The following is a 13,687-nucleotide window of genomic DNA, read 5'->3' as shown; positions in this document are numbered from 1 at the left end:
AAGTATAATTCATAATTTAAAACTGAAATTGTATATTTCTTGATCAACTTGTGAAGTTATTGACAACATTTTTTCTTAAGAAAAAGAGGTTGAATTAGGAGGGCAATAACCAGATGTATTATGTTCATGGAAAGGCAAAAAATAAATTCCAAATGTGGATTTGAAAACCCTCTCCAGTCTCTGGAAAACAGTATGGAGTTTCCTCAAAAAGTCAAAAATAGAGCTACCCTATGACCCAGCAATTGCACTACTGGGTATTTACCCCCAATATACAAATGTAGTGCTCCGAAGGGGCACCTGCACCCCAATGTTTATAGCAGTAATGTCCACAATAGCCAAACTATGGAAAGAGCCTAGATGTCCATCAACAGATGAATGAATAAAGAAGATGTGGTGTATAGATACAATGGAATATTATGCAGCCATCAAAAAAATGAAATCTTGCCATTTGCAATGACGTGGTTGGAACTAGAGGGTATTACACTAAGAGAAGTAAGTCAATCAGAGAAAGACAAGTATCATATGACCTCACTGATATAAGGAATTCTTAATCTCAGGAAACAAACTGAGGGTTGCTGGAGTGGAGGGGGGGGTGGGAGGCACGGGGTGACTGGGTGATGGACATTGGGGAGGGTATGTGCTGTGGTGAGCGCTGTGAATTGTGTAAGGCTGATGAATCACAGACCTGTACCCCTGAAACAAATAATACATTATATGTTAATAAAATTTTTTTAAGAAGGAAAGAAAAGAAAACCCTCTCAGTCTTTCTTGAGACTTACAGGGTCTTTTCTCCTCAGAGCCCATCTCTCCCTGGTTGCCATTTCAAGGAGAGCTGATTAGAGTATGGCAATAGAGTTCAGTGTTCCAGGAAACTCCCCAGGGTCTGGGCAGGAGCCTTAAGATAGGAGGTACCTATAACTCGAGTCCAAATCCTTGCTTTATCAGATACCTCCAGCCAGGGTGAGGACCAGCTAACCACAGTGACATGCAGAAAGTAGCCCACAAATTTTACTGACCACAAGCTACACCCAGCTCTGGAATAACAGCCTCCTACCCTCATACCGTGGTTATTCTAGGGGAGACAAAAAGGAGGGGCATCTTAACTTCCAAGGCGAACCTATGTGAAAATTGAGAAGAGGCTGAGTGTGTCTTTGGTGGTGTTTTCCTTTGAATGTAAGTGTATATCATAAGTTAATCCCTAGAAACTTGAGGAGAGGTGCTGCAGAAACTCCTTATTGCTCTGGTTGATCTCCTCTCCAGCCCTTCTTTCTTGGCTAGATTCAAGCCCCCTCCATCTCAGTGGCTCACCTGTTACAAGTGCTTGAGGGGTCATCCGGTCTTCAGCCTCACCTTGCCTTCAGGGTCAAAGTGCTCTCCCGAAAAACTGTAATTCACCCCCATCCTTCACTCACTCCTGATCACCCTCAGGATTCAGTAAAAGGTCTTCACCAGTACCTACCCGAAGTCCTCTATAATCTTGACCCTTCATATTTACCTTGGCTCACTCTACATTCTTCTTCTCGCTCTTGCATGGTAAACGCCAGCACTGTAGTACTTGCCAGGTACTACTTCAGACTTCTAGTACTCTGGATTTTCTCTTGGACCCTTACCCTCTTGTCCACTTCATTAATTCACATCCAACTCATTTGATAGGTATATAGATACAACTTATCTGCAAACTTCAAAACCCAATTCATAAATAGTTAATGGGAAAAATAGTATTTTGTTGTTATTTGTAGTTGCAAAAATTCTTATTACTGGTAATATTCAAGGTTTTTCATGTTTATCAGTCACATACATTTCTTATTTGAATAATTTAATTCTTTTATCTATTTTTCTATTTTTATAGTATTTTTTTGAAAAGCAATGCATATGAAAAAATAAAGCAAAATAAAAGCAGGGGCGCCTGGGTGGCTCAGTCGGTTAAGCATCTGCCGTCAGCTCAGGTCATGATCTCTGGACCCTGGGATGGAGCCCCACATCACCTCGAGCTCCCTGCTCAGCGGGGAGTCTGCTTCTCCCTGTCCCTCTGCCCCACCCTGCCTGCTTGTGCTCTCTCTCTCTCTCTCTCTCAAATTAAAAAAAAATCTTAAAAAAAATAAAAACAATGCATATGCTATTTCTCTACAAAGAAGACCCATTTGTTTGCCATGTATGGACAAAACTTTTTCTTCCAACTTACTGTCTTTTAATATCCTATTTCAGTGAATACTTTTATTTCACTGTGAAGAATTTGCTTGTAGTTAAATTCTATCAAAGTTCTATTGCTGATGTTAGCTGCTTTGATTTATTAATTATAACAGTAATAAAGCAATTATTTTCTAATTTTTAATAAATTGATACATGCAATTGACAAGAATAATAACAAAACCCAATTTTGTAAGTCACAGAGTCGGGGTTCAATAAAACCATTGCTGAGTGAAATAGTGCACAGAAAGCCAGAATCCAAGTGGTGAAGTTATAACCTTTCTGTTTTTGTTTAAGTCCCATCTTTCTTCTGATTTCCATGGCTTCAGAAGTATCAAATACCAGATGCCAAAACAAGGATCTAAGCAAGTGCTAGTTTACCTCCAGTTCCTAGTAACTCTCAGAAGATGACTGTGCCATCGGGAAGAGACCTTAAGTTTTCTCCCTTCTGGAAGAACACAGGAAGTACAATTTCAACCTTACCTGGGCTGGTCAGTCAAACTGTATGGACATTTTACTTGTTCTTTTGATTATACTTGGTCCAGAACTTCTAAAGCCATCAGTTACTAGTACCTGCCCCCAGACCTGCTATGATAGTCTGGCCTCTTGAGCATTTACGTAGTTAAATTTGGGCGAACTTGGCCAGAATTTTTAGGGCTGTTTCCATCCCACACACTACCAGGACCTAGGTCCTGCATTAGGTCATGACTGGTGTCCAGACGGAGTGGGGGAAGGAGGTTCAATAGTGGTCTCTGGCCTCAGTTTTCCTCATGTGATTGCTTAAGGTTCTGAATCATATTTTCCCAATACCTTTCATATAATGTGAGAGATTAGCTTTTCTGGGAGAAATTTAACATCAAAGATATTCACAAATCCTACCAAACAATATAGAAAACCTTTTGGATTCCATTTTAAAGATGACACAAAAACATAAAATTCATGCAACTTGATATGTATTGAGCACTTCTCTGGGGATAGAGTAGATCTGGAGATACATAAAGCATGATACTTGTAATAAGTCATAGTAAATACATATAAAAGATGAAAATAAAAAAGCTAAAACTTTTAAAGTATAATAGCTTAAGAGTCTAAAGTAAAAAAGGCAACTCAAAAGGATGTAATATAATAGTCTTAAAAGTCACCTTTTTATAAGCAATGCCTTCGCCAATATTCTACAGCAACACGACATGCTGCACTGTTGGGATCTGACCCCAGTTCTTATCTCCAGCCCCAGCCTCTCCCCTGAACTCCAGACTCCCTGAGGAATTGAGTCTGTACGCCACCAAATGCTGCCTTCTCCACGCGGGAGCTTAATAGGTTTCTCAAACTTAACACATCCAAAAGGAAACCCCAAATCTCTATCTTAACACTTGTTCCTCCAGTGACCTCCTTCATCTCAGTTAGTGGCTGCTGTCGTTTTCAGTGCTCCAAAAACAAAACCGTATCCTCTTTCTCTCTAACATCCAATCCATCACCAAATCCTGTTGCGTCTATGTTTAAAGTATTCCCATACCTCTCTCCACCTCCACTGTTATCCTCCTCGTGCAAGTTGTCTTTTTCCTGGACTATTGCAGTCTTCTCTTAGCCGATCTTCCTGCTTCTGTCCTTGCCTTCCATAGTCTATTCCTTACCCAGTAATCAAGGTGGCTGCTTTAAAATATAAGCCAGGTTATATCACCCCTCTCCTCTGACCACTTCGGTGGTTTTCCACATCACTCAAGGTAATATCCAAAGTCTACAGCCTACTATCATCCTCCACCACCTCCCAAACCTATTTTGCTCCTTCTCTGCTTTGTGAAGAACTGCTATGATCTTGATGTGTTACTACTTTCTAGAATATAAAGTTAGTCTTTCAACTAAGGCTAACCATATAGTGCAGAGCTGCATATCAGAACAAAAAAACACATGTCAACTGAAACTAACACTCCTGGTAAAGGAGGATAAATAAAGTTGTATCTTGTGTTATCCAGTAACGTACATTCTGCCAAATCAAACTTAACAGGGACCTTCAGAGCCAGATGGGGAGAACTCATCAAACGCTGCTACAGCTTTTTTGGGGGTAAGGGACAGAGTCATCTATTAATTTATACACACACAGACATGTCATTTCTTTTGTATAGTGAAAACATGTAAGATCTGGTCTTTTAGCAATTTGGAAGTATGTAATCGAGCATTGTCTATAATCAGTATGCTATGTGTGAGATCTTCAAAATTTATTCACCTTTTAGTTGCAAGTTTGTATCTTTTATCCACATCTCCCCAGTTCCCCCAGCCCCTGGTAACCATCGTTCTACTCTCTGTTTCTACAAATTTGTCTGTCCTACAAATTCCACATATAAGAGATACCATACAATATTTATCTTTCTTTGGCTTATCTCACTAAGCATAATGCCCTAAAGGTCCATCCATTTCGTAGTTAATGGCAGGATTTTCTTTTTTCTCATGGCTGAATAATATTTCATTGTATATGTACCACATCTTCTCTATCCATCTATCCATTGATAGACATTTAGGTTGTTTCCATATCTTGGCTATTGTGTAATAAACACAGGAATACAGATTTCTTTTCTTCTTCTTCTTCTTCTTCTTCTTCTTCTTCTTCTTCTTCTTCTTCTTCTTCTTCTTCTTCTTCTTCTTCTTCTTCTTCTTCTTCCTCTTCTACTTCTCCTCCTCCTCCTCCTCCTCCTCTTCCTCCTTCTTCTTCTTGGCTGGGTACAGTATAATTTATTGATAGTACATGACAAGGTAGGGCTCCTCAAGTCCCTCCTTTTCTTCACGGGGTCTGGGATGGAAACTACGGAGGTTGGAAGATACTCAGTATGTTGGAGGATGAGTTGGGGCAAGGACTCCCCAACAGCGGAGGGCCTCTCTCTTCCTCTTCCTCTTGCTAGGCTGGTGGTCCCGGGGGGGCTTTTACTCTTTAGAGGCCATGTGGACCATAAGTTCTACCACCTGGTTGCTGTAGCCAAATTCATTGTCATACCAGGAAATGAGCTTGACAAAGTGGTCATTGAGAGCAATGGCAGCCCCAGCATCAGAAGTGGAGGAGTGGCTGTCACTGTTAAAGTTGCAGGAGACAACCTGGTCCTCAGTGTAGCCCAGGATGCCCTTGATAGAGACCTGTGGTGCCTGCTTCACCTGATACTTGATGTCTTCATATTTGGCAGCTTTCTCTAAGCAACAGGTCAGATCCACAACTGACACGTTGGGGGTGGGAACACAGAAGGCCATGCCAGTGAGCTTCCCATTCAGCTCAGGGATGACGTTGCCTACAGCCTTGGCAGCGCCTGGAGAAGCAGAGATGATGCTCTGGGCAGCCCCTCAGCCATTACACCACAGCTTCCCAGAGGGGCTGTGCATGATCTTCTGGGTGGCACTGATGGTAAGGACTGTGGTCATAAGTCCTCCCCCTGATACCGAAGTTGGCATAGATGACCTTGGCCAGAGGGGCCAAGCAGTTGGTGGTGCAGGAGGCATTGCTGACGATCTTGAGGGAGTTGTTATACTTTTCATGGTTCACACCCATCACAAACGGGGACATCAGCAGAAAGGGCAGAGATGGTGACCCTCTTGACCCCATGCTTCACGTGAACCCCAGCCTTCTCCATGGTGGTGAAGACCCTAGTGGACTCCACAACATACTTGGCACCAGCATCACCCCATTTGATGTTGGCAGGATCTCACTCCTGGACAAAGAAGAAGATGGGCTTTCCATTGATAACAACATTCCTGTTCTCAGCCTTGACTGTGCCATGGAACCTGCCGTGGGTGGAATCATACTAGAATGTGTAGACCATGTAGTTGAGGTTAATGAAAGGGTCATTGATGGTGACAATATCCACTCTGCCAGAGTTAAAAGCAGCTCTGGTGACGAGGAGCACAATATGGCCAAGTCCATTTACTCCAATCTTCACCACCCTATCTTGGGGATGTGGCTAGTACTGCACCAGAAGATGCGGCTGTCTGTCAAGCAGGGAGAAGCAGAGAGCCCAGATATCTTTTCAAAATCCTGTTTTCATTTCCTTTGGACCCATACCCAAGAATGGGATGGCTGGATCATATGGTAGTTATATTTTTATTTATTTATTTTTTAGAGAGAGCAAGCATGAGTAAGGAGGGGCAGAGGTGGAGGAAGAGAGAGAATCCCAAGCAGGCTCCAAGCCCATCACAGAGCCTGATGCTGGGCTCGATCTCACGCCCGGAGATCATGACCTGAGCCAAAATCAGGAGTGGGCCACTCAACCAATGGAGCCGCTCAGGCACCCCTGGTAGTTGTATTTTTAATTTTTTGAGAAACCTCAGTAATATTCTCTGTAGTGACTTAACCAATTATATTCCCACCAATAGTGCACAAAGTTTTCTTTTCCTCTACATCCTCGCCAACGCTTGTTAACTCGTCTTTCTGGTGATAGCCATTCTGACAGGTGTGTGGTGATTTTTTAATGTGGTTTTCATTTGCATTTCCCTGATAATTAGTGATGTTGAACATTCTTTCATTACCTGTTGACCATTTGGATGTCTTCTCTGGAAAAATATCTGCTAAGGTCCCCTGCCTATTTTTAATCAGGTTATTTGTTTTTTGTTGTTGTTATTGAGTTGTATGAGTTCTTCATATATTTTGGATATTAACCTTCTACCCAATATGTAGTTTGCAAATATTTTCTCAGTTCTATAGGTTGCCTTTTAATTTTACTATTTTTTTTTTCTGTGCAGAAGTTTTTAGTTTGTTGTAGTCGCACTTGATTTTTGTTTAGATCGCTTGTGCTTTTGATATCATGTCCAAAAACTTATTGCCAAAACCAGTGTCAAGGAGCTTTTTCCCTATGTTTTCTTCTAGGAGTTTTACATACCAGGTCTTTCTTATGCTTAAGTCTTTAATCCACTTCAAGTTAATTTTTATGAGTGGTATTAAGATAAGGATACATACTTTCCTTTTATCTTCCTTTTCTATAATCCTTCCTTCTCCTTGCCTCCTTCCTTCCTTCCTTCACTCCCTCTCTCCCACTCTTTTTCTTGTTCTTGTTCTTCTTCTGTTTATAAAGTTTTCTTTTTGTCTTTAAATCAAAACCGTGTGTGTGTGTGCATGTGTGTGTGTGTGTGTGTGTGTGTGTGTGTGTGTTGGGGGGTAGGCTTTTTAAAGGGGTTTTCCAGTATTTACTTTATGAAAATTTTTTTAAGTTTTTCTCTAACTTTTAATGAAAGCCAAATGTTAGAAATAGTAATTAAAATGTTTACATTGAAGTAGATTGCTAGATCTGCAGTGTAGCCAAGCCTGCCAGCTTTTGATAAATTAGAATGAGCTTCACAGGCTGGTCTTTTTTTTTTTTTTTTTTTTTCTAAAATGCCACAGTGTCCAGAAAGCACTTCCACCCCACACACCACCCTTGTTTCGGATCAGATGAACTGAGCAAAGAAAATGCCTCCCAACATGGCAAATTACCCTCTGTATCAAAAGAAACCGGAAGATGTTATCAATGAGAGGGAAGGCTTTAGAGAGCATGAACATCAGGATTTGATGTAAAGTGTGATCTTTGGGCTTTTACCAAACTGCCCTTCATTAGGGGAAACATCATTCCAGGTCATTCATGTGACTGTCATTATACCTTGATCAGTCCAGTTTCCAAGGACACATTTCAGAAAATAAAAACAGAAAGGGAGGCAAGGAACCCTTCCTAGCTTCATTTCCCGTAAATGCCCTATGTAAAAAGCTTTCCCAGACCCCCAGAAGCACTTGTTTCACATGCTCCTGAGTGAATAAACCTTCTGTAGTCTGGAAACATATCATTTTGAAAAGTTTCCACACTTTCTGGTGCCACAGACTTCTGGCAAAATATCTATGGAGCCTTCACATAATCCCCCATGCAGCACTGCCTTCTTAATGAAATAAAGGAATTGCCAGTGAGCAAACCTTGCTGATTGCCCTCCATATTTAAATCAGACCTTCTGATCAAGGAATAAACCATTCCACACTTCCCCAGAATTTGCAATGTGTTGAGAAATTATCATGTAGATCTGTGGTGCTTAACAATGGCCACACATGGAGATTATCTGGAGAGCTTTGAAAAATTTGTTGCCTGTGATCCACACCTAGAGACCTGGGAAGGACAGGTCATCAGTATTTATTGAAAGCATTCACACACACTCCCTCCCACTAATTCTGATAGATAGCTGGACTAACAACTACTGGCTATTGAAGGATTTCCAATATTTAGAACTCTGTGTTTTCATCGTTGTGAGATCTTCTTTACTGTCGCCCACTAACTTAACTAACTTAAGCCTCTCATTTGGCCAAATCAGTTTCATTATGTATGGTAGGGTCAGAAACTTGAAACTCTTGTTTTTCAAGTGATCTTTAGGTATACATGTCCTTACCGTGTCTGTGGAATGTTCTAAGTTTCTCTAGTGGTAGCCAGGTTCTTCAAAAGAACGAGATATAACTTGATTATTTTGGAAATATTCAGTAAGTCTAGGTGTTAATATATAAATAGTTTTCAAGTCCATGTTTAGCACCTTAAAAATCTATCATTCATTGTATAAAAAAAACAAAAATGGCCAAAGACTCATTCTCAGATATTAGAGGGCTTCTTCTCTCAAGGAAACTCAGTGAGAGAAACACAGGTTTTAGTTTGGTTTACATAAATATGTGTGTGTGTGTGTGTGTGTGTGTGTGTGTGTGTGTGTGTGTGTGTGATTTAGATTTTGTTAAAAAGAAAAAAAAAAGTATCAGCAATATTGTCCACACTTTTATAAACATGAAAAACTATATAGCCTTATGAAGGTAAGAGTCATACAAATAAAATGTGTCTTAATGCTGCTGCTGCTGCATTTGTGGCAGATTAATTAAATAAACCATGCCAATCCATTTATGCTTAAGCAAACCAAAAAATGATGCTCTCTCCCACAATAATCATAATCCTTTTCGAATTCCATCTGAAAAGCTGTAAGAGAAAAATTTTAAAGGCAAATTTTTTAATGAAATAAAAGGTTTGGGTTTTTTTGTAAAGATTCCCACGGTTTGAGTTTTGCTGATTGCACACTCATGATGTAGTTCAACATTTCCTCTGCCCTCCATATTTCCGCAAATTGGAAGCTGGATCCAGAGGCTTGATCAGACTCAGGTTGTACACCTTTGGCAAGTTCATAGGTGGTGATGTATTCTTTTATCAGGAGGCACATGATCTAGCTCTTTCTGTGATGTAAGTAGCATTTGATGCTTGATGCCTAGATACATGAATTGATTAGGGATTGAAAGATGGTGATATTCTACCTTTATCATCTTTTACATTTATTGGCTGCAATACTTATATAAAGAAAAATACTTCTTTCATCTACTTTAGATTACTCAATAGTATAATTCATACAGAAAAGACAGGTAATTTCTTGATTCTTTCCTCTTATTTACCAGTGTTCAAAATAATTAACTGATTCTTTATCATCATTTAAGGGTGACTAATTAGGGCTTTTGTTCAGATTATTATGAACCCATGAATTTAAACATATTTGATTGTTCTGCTTGTTTTTATCAGACTGCTCCCATGTGTATCAAGCTACCCGTCCAGTGTTTTAAAGACAATGGTTGATACCTATGCCAGATACGTATTTATTTATTATGTCTTTTCTTGTATGTACCATCAAAAGGTTGGAGTTGGATAGATTTGCTAATCCTTAATAACACAACTTAATAACGCAATAAAACCTAGTTTTATGAACCTGTCCTTCTCATTTGTGCTAAATAAAATGACAACTCTTCCAAATACTGGAAAACATACAATATCACAAATCCATTCTAAGTTGGCCATTCTCTAAAAAAATACACATAATTTTCAACTTCACTCAAGTAAGTGAATAAGTCAATTATCAGTTAATTAATTAATCTTAGTGCCTAAGAGTCATGGAAAGAGAAATATGAGCTATTCAACCAGCAGAGGGAGTACAAGTTAACTGACAAATCCAACCTCCCAAACTCTGCTTTCCTATTGGTGAAATCACTGATAATGTTTTGGAGAGAAGGAAGATACCAGGAACAAGACAGGACATATCTGTGCTTCCCTGCTCTCTGTTGGATGCAAAGAAACAACACTGATTCTTAATGAAGGGAAAATACAACAATAAGGGGAAAAAAGTATTCCCCTGAATTTCATCAGAGCCTTCTTTCTCAGAATTCAATACGTCATTGCCTATAGCCTGATTGATAACTGTCTTGGTGGATTAAAAAGGAGGAAGATATGATTACCTCTCTCTTTGTAAATTTAAACAATAGAGGCATCCAGAGGTGATATGAATTCTCTATGGTCACATCAATTCAGAAGTAGAGGCAAAATTTAATATAAATCATCCAAGTCCCATCCCAGCTTTTCTCATGGGGCATCTATCAATGACAACGATTTTAAAGGGAAAGAAGTTACAAAAATATTTTGCAGGTTTTCTGCTTGCCTCTGCTAATAATGATCTAGTCAAGGCAAGAATAAGAGCTTGAGAATATAGAACACATGAGCGCTCCCTGATTTCTTTGCAAATTTTCCTCTGGGGTTGGTGCGTTAATTTCTAATCAGTCTGAGTCAATAACATATGGTTGTCAGTGCCATTGTTGACTCTCAGGATTTCTTGTCTCAGTCCCATAGTTCCTAAAGCTTGGGGCTTGGGGTCACTGGCAGGGGTTTCGATTTGGGGCTTTCTATGTTTACACAATAGGGCAAGTCAATATCTCTCCTGTATCAGTGAATTCTGGACTAAACTGATCTATCAAGCATTGTAGACAAATGAAGACCTTTAGGGATGGAAAGAAGGCTCTCTGGAAGTCTCCTCTGCTTTTACATTTCATTGAATCCACACACTCTCACTTGCTCCCCACAGAGATCTGAATGCAGCTGAATAAGAAAGGAAGAAAAGTCTCATGAGAAGAATGGAATGCTCTTACAATATTTTTAGGCTGCAGTGTATACTGAATTCCATTCACACGGTCCTGCAGGAGGTTTGGCCCATCTTCACAGAGCATGCCCCAACTCCTGCTTATTGCAACAGATATGTACATTTCTCAAGGACTGACAATAATTAAAGAAAAAACAAACTGGGAGGTTCTTTGCATAGGATTGTTGAGGCAGACTTTCCCTTTTTTCTTTTGTTGATACCTGTTTTATAAAAAAGGATGATAAAATGGTGTTGGAAAGTTCAAATTTCTCTCCAACTTGATGGACTCCTAATTGTATACCTAATTCAAACCAATTTTGGAGATAATGGGGCTACTTCTAATTTTCCAAGAAGCTAATAAAAAGACTAAGAAGTTTTTGAAAAATTGACCATCATTTTTAAAGAAATAAAATTAATGTGGAAATAACTGTTTTATGAAAAAAATGAAAATTTTTCCTTGGAGACACAGGTTGAATAAATGAGGACTTCTTGGTGGAGGCCATAAATGAATGAGTTCCATTCTTGCTTTCATTGAACTCAAAGGGTGCAGGTTTCTACTTGCGTGTTCATTTGCCTTTATTCTGTGAATCTAATTTGTCTATCCCACATCAACAGACAGCAGGGCCTCCTGAAGTCCATTCCTTCCCAGCCCAGGAGGCTTCAAACTAGAGGCAAGACTTCAATCACTTCCAAGTAAGTGTTCTAAGACACCCAAGTCTGTGTTAAGCTCATTTAGCTGTGTGAAATACTGAGTTAATGAAGTCAAAGTCATTGGTTCAGATATACATAAGATGATTCTGCTAATCTTGTCCTCCCATGTGTCAAATAAATACATTATTACCAAACATATCTATCCCCACTGGCATTGTATATCCATTACTCACTAAGAGGAGAGGGTAGGTAGATACGGATGGAGACAGATTTACTAAACTTGCCTCAGCCATTTATAGCTGTGTGAACTTATGTAGATTTTTTAATGCTTCTGTTTCCACACCATAATAATAGCAACTACCTCGTAGGGTTGTTGTAAGGATTTAGTAGATTATTCATGTTATATGTTTAACACAAAGATAGGTACATAGAAAATGCTCAATAAGTGTTATTTTAATTTCAACAATGCTGTTGGTATAGTTGTTGTTATTACTGTTATTCTTGTTGGACATTTTAAAGCCTGAGTTCCAATGTGCTAATTGTCCATAAGTACATATATGTTATTATATGTATATTATAGCTCAAGTTCCTTTAGCATTGGTACATACTGGCTTTAAAACTCAGATCCACAAGGTACACAGAATCCAGAGATGGCAATAAACATTCATGAAAGCACAAGAGAGGCAGTAAACCTCTACTGTCAGAGCCACTTCACATATCACACACTTAAATCAACTAACAAAGCTGACCAGCAAGTAACTCACTGGTGCTCACTATGACTTTTCAACCTACTAAGGATGTCTTCTAGTGATGAAACTTAAACAGATATTAGTAATGAGGAGTGTGGGTATAAAGAGAGACATGAAAAATATGGTCTCCCCTCCTAACAAATACAGAGTACAGCCATTTATCTGTTTTGCCTTTTGGGAGAAAAAAAGAAATGAATTAGAAGAGTTTTCTGTTTTGTTTTCATTTGTCCTCTTTTAAAAATAAAACATGACATTAGTTATAGAAGTCACAAAAGTCCAACAAGGGAATGAATAATTCCCTGATAGTTTAGAGAAGTATTAATATCTATTTCAGATCATTCCCATACCATTTTCAAGTGCACATCGACACAACTTAAATGCAGTCAATAATTTTTCACTCTTCTTTAGCTTGGGTGTGTAACCTAGCTGAGAAGTACATCTTTAAGAAAGATGGAAAAAGAGACTATTCCAAGTACTTGTTTACATTATAGTAGAAGCAGTGACAAAAGGCGAGCAGTCATGAATACTATTAAAAATACCAATTTCTAGACAACTCCTCCTCTAAGCGATTCTGATTCAGTAAGAATGGGGGAGCACCCAGGAATCTCTGTTTTCAACACTTGCTCTGTGATTCTTACGATCTGACACATCGGGGACATCAATCATCTGTAGCTTCTGCTTGCCCGGCATCTCTTCTTTCTTCTGATAAAAGCACCTCAATTTTCCTTTGAGAAAGCCCTCCTCCCCAGCTCTCAGCTCCTGTGGGAGGTCGGGGCTGATCCCACCACCAGCTCCATAGGCGGTCTCGGTCCCAGGCCTGTTCAATCATTCTAATCAATCAATATCTCTGCTCACACTGGTTCAGAGATAGATGTAAAACTGAATCCTGGAATGTTGAAACCATTGAAAAGAAGAGCTCTTTTTTCTCTGGCTTTAGGAAAATTTATCCACCTGAAAAAGAAGCCAACACCAAGATGGAATAAATAGAAAAAGGAAAGAGAGATTGATACAGAGAGAGAGAAAAAGAGAAAGAGAGAATGAGAGTGAACATCTAGATGACTTTGTTTAGATTCCCAGATTCAGGCAATTTTTGTTTGTTTTCAGGAAGAAGTGCAATGACAGCAATCAAAGAAACAAAATGGAAATATAACTCAAAGTTTACAAATTCAGATGGAAATGTAAAAGACTTAAGC

At 39.3% G+C, this 13,687-nt stretch overlaps 1 pseudogene; it reads right to left on the bottom strand.

The window, feature by feature from the left end:
- Positions 1–5,100: 5,100 nt before the first annotated feature.
- Positions 5,101–13,323, bottom strand: LOC113911104 (annotated as a pseudogene).
- Between the last annotated feature and the right edge of the window lie 364 nt (positions 13,324–13,687).

Source organism: Zalophus californianus, chromosome 12, assembly GCF_009762305.2.
Source record: "Zalophus californianus isolate mZalCal1 chromosome 12, mZalCal1.pri.v2, whole genome shotgun sequence".
Classification (NCBI taxonomy): domain Eukaryota; kingdom Metazoa; phylum Chordata; class Mammalia; order Carnivora; family Otariidae; genus Zalophus; species Zalophus californianus.
This window is presented reverse-complemented; position numbering and strand designations above follow the sequence as displayed.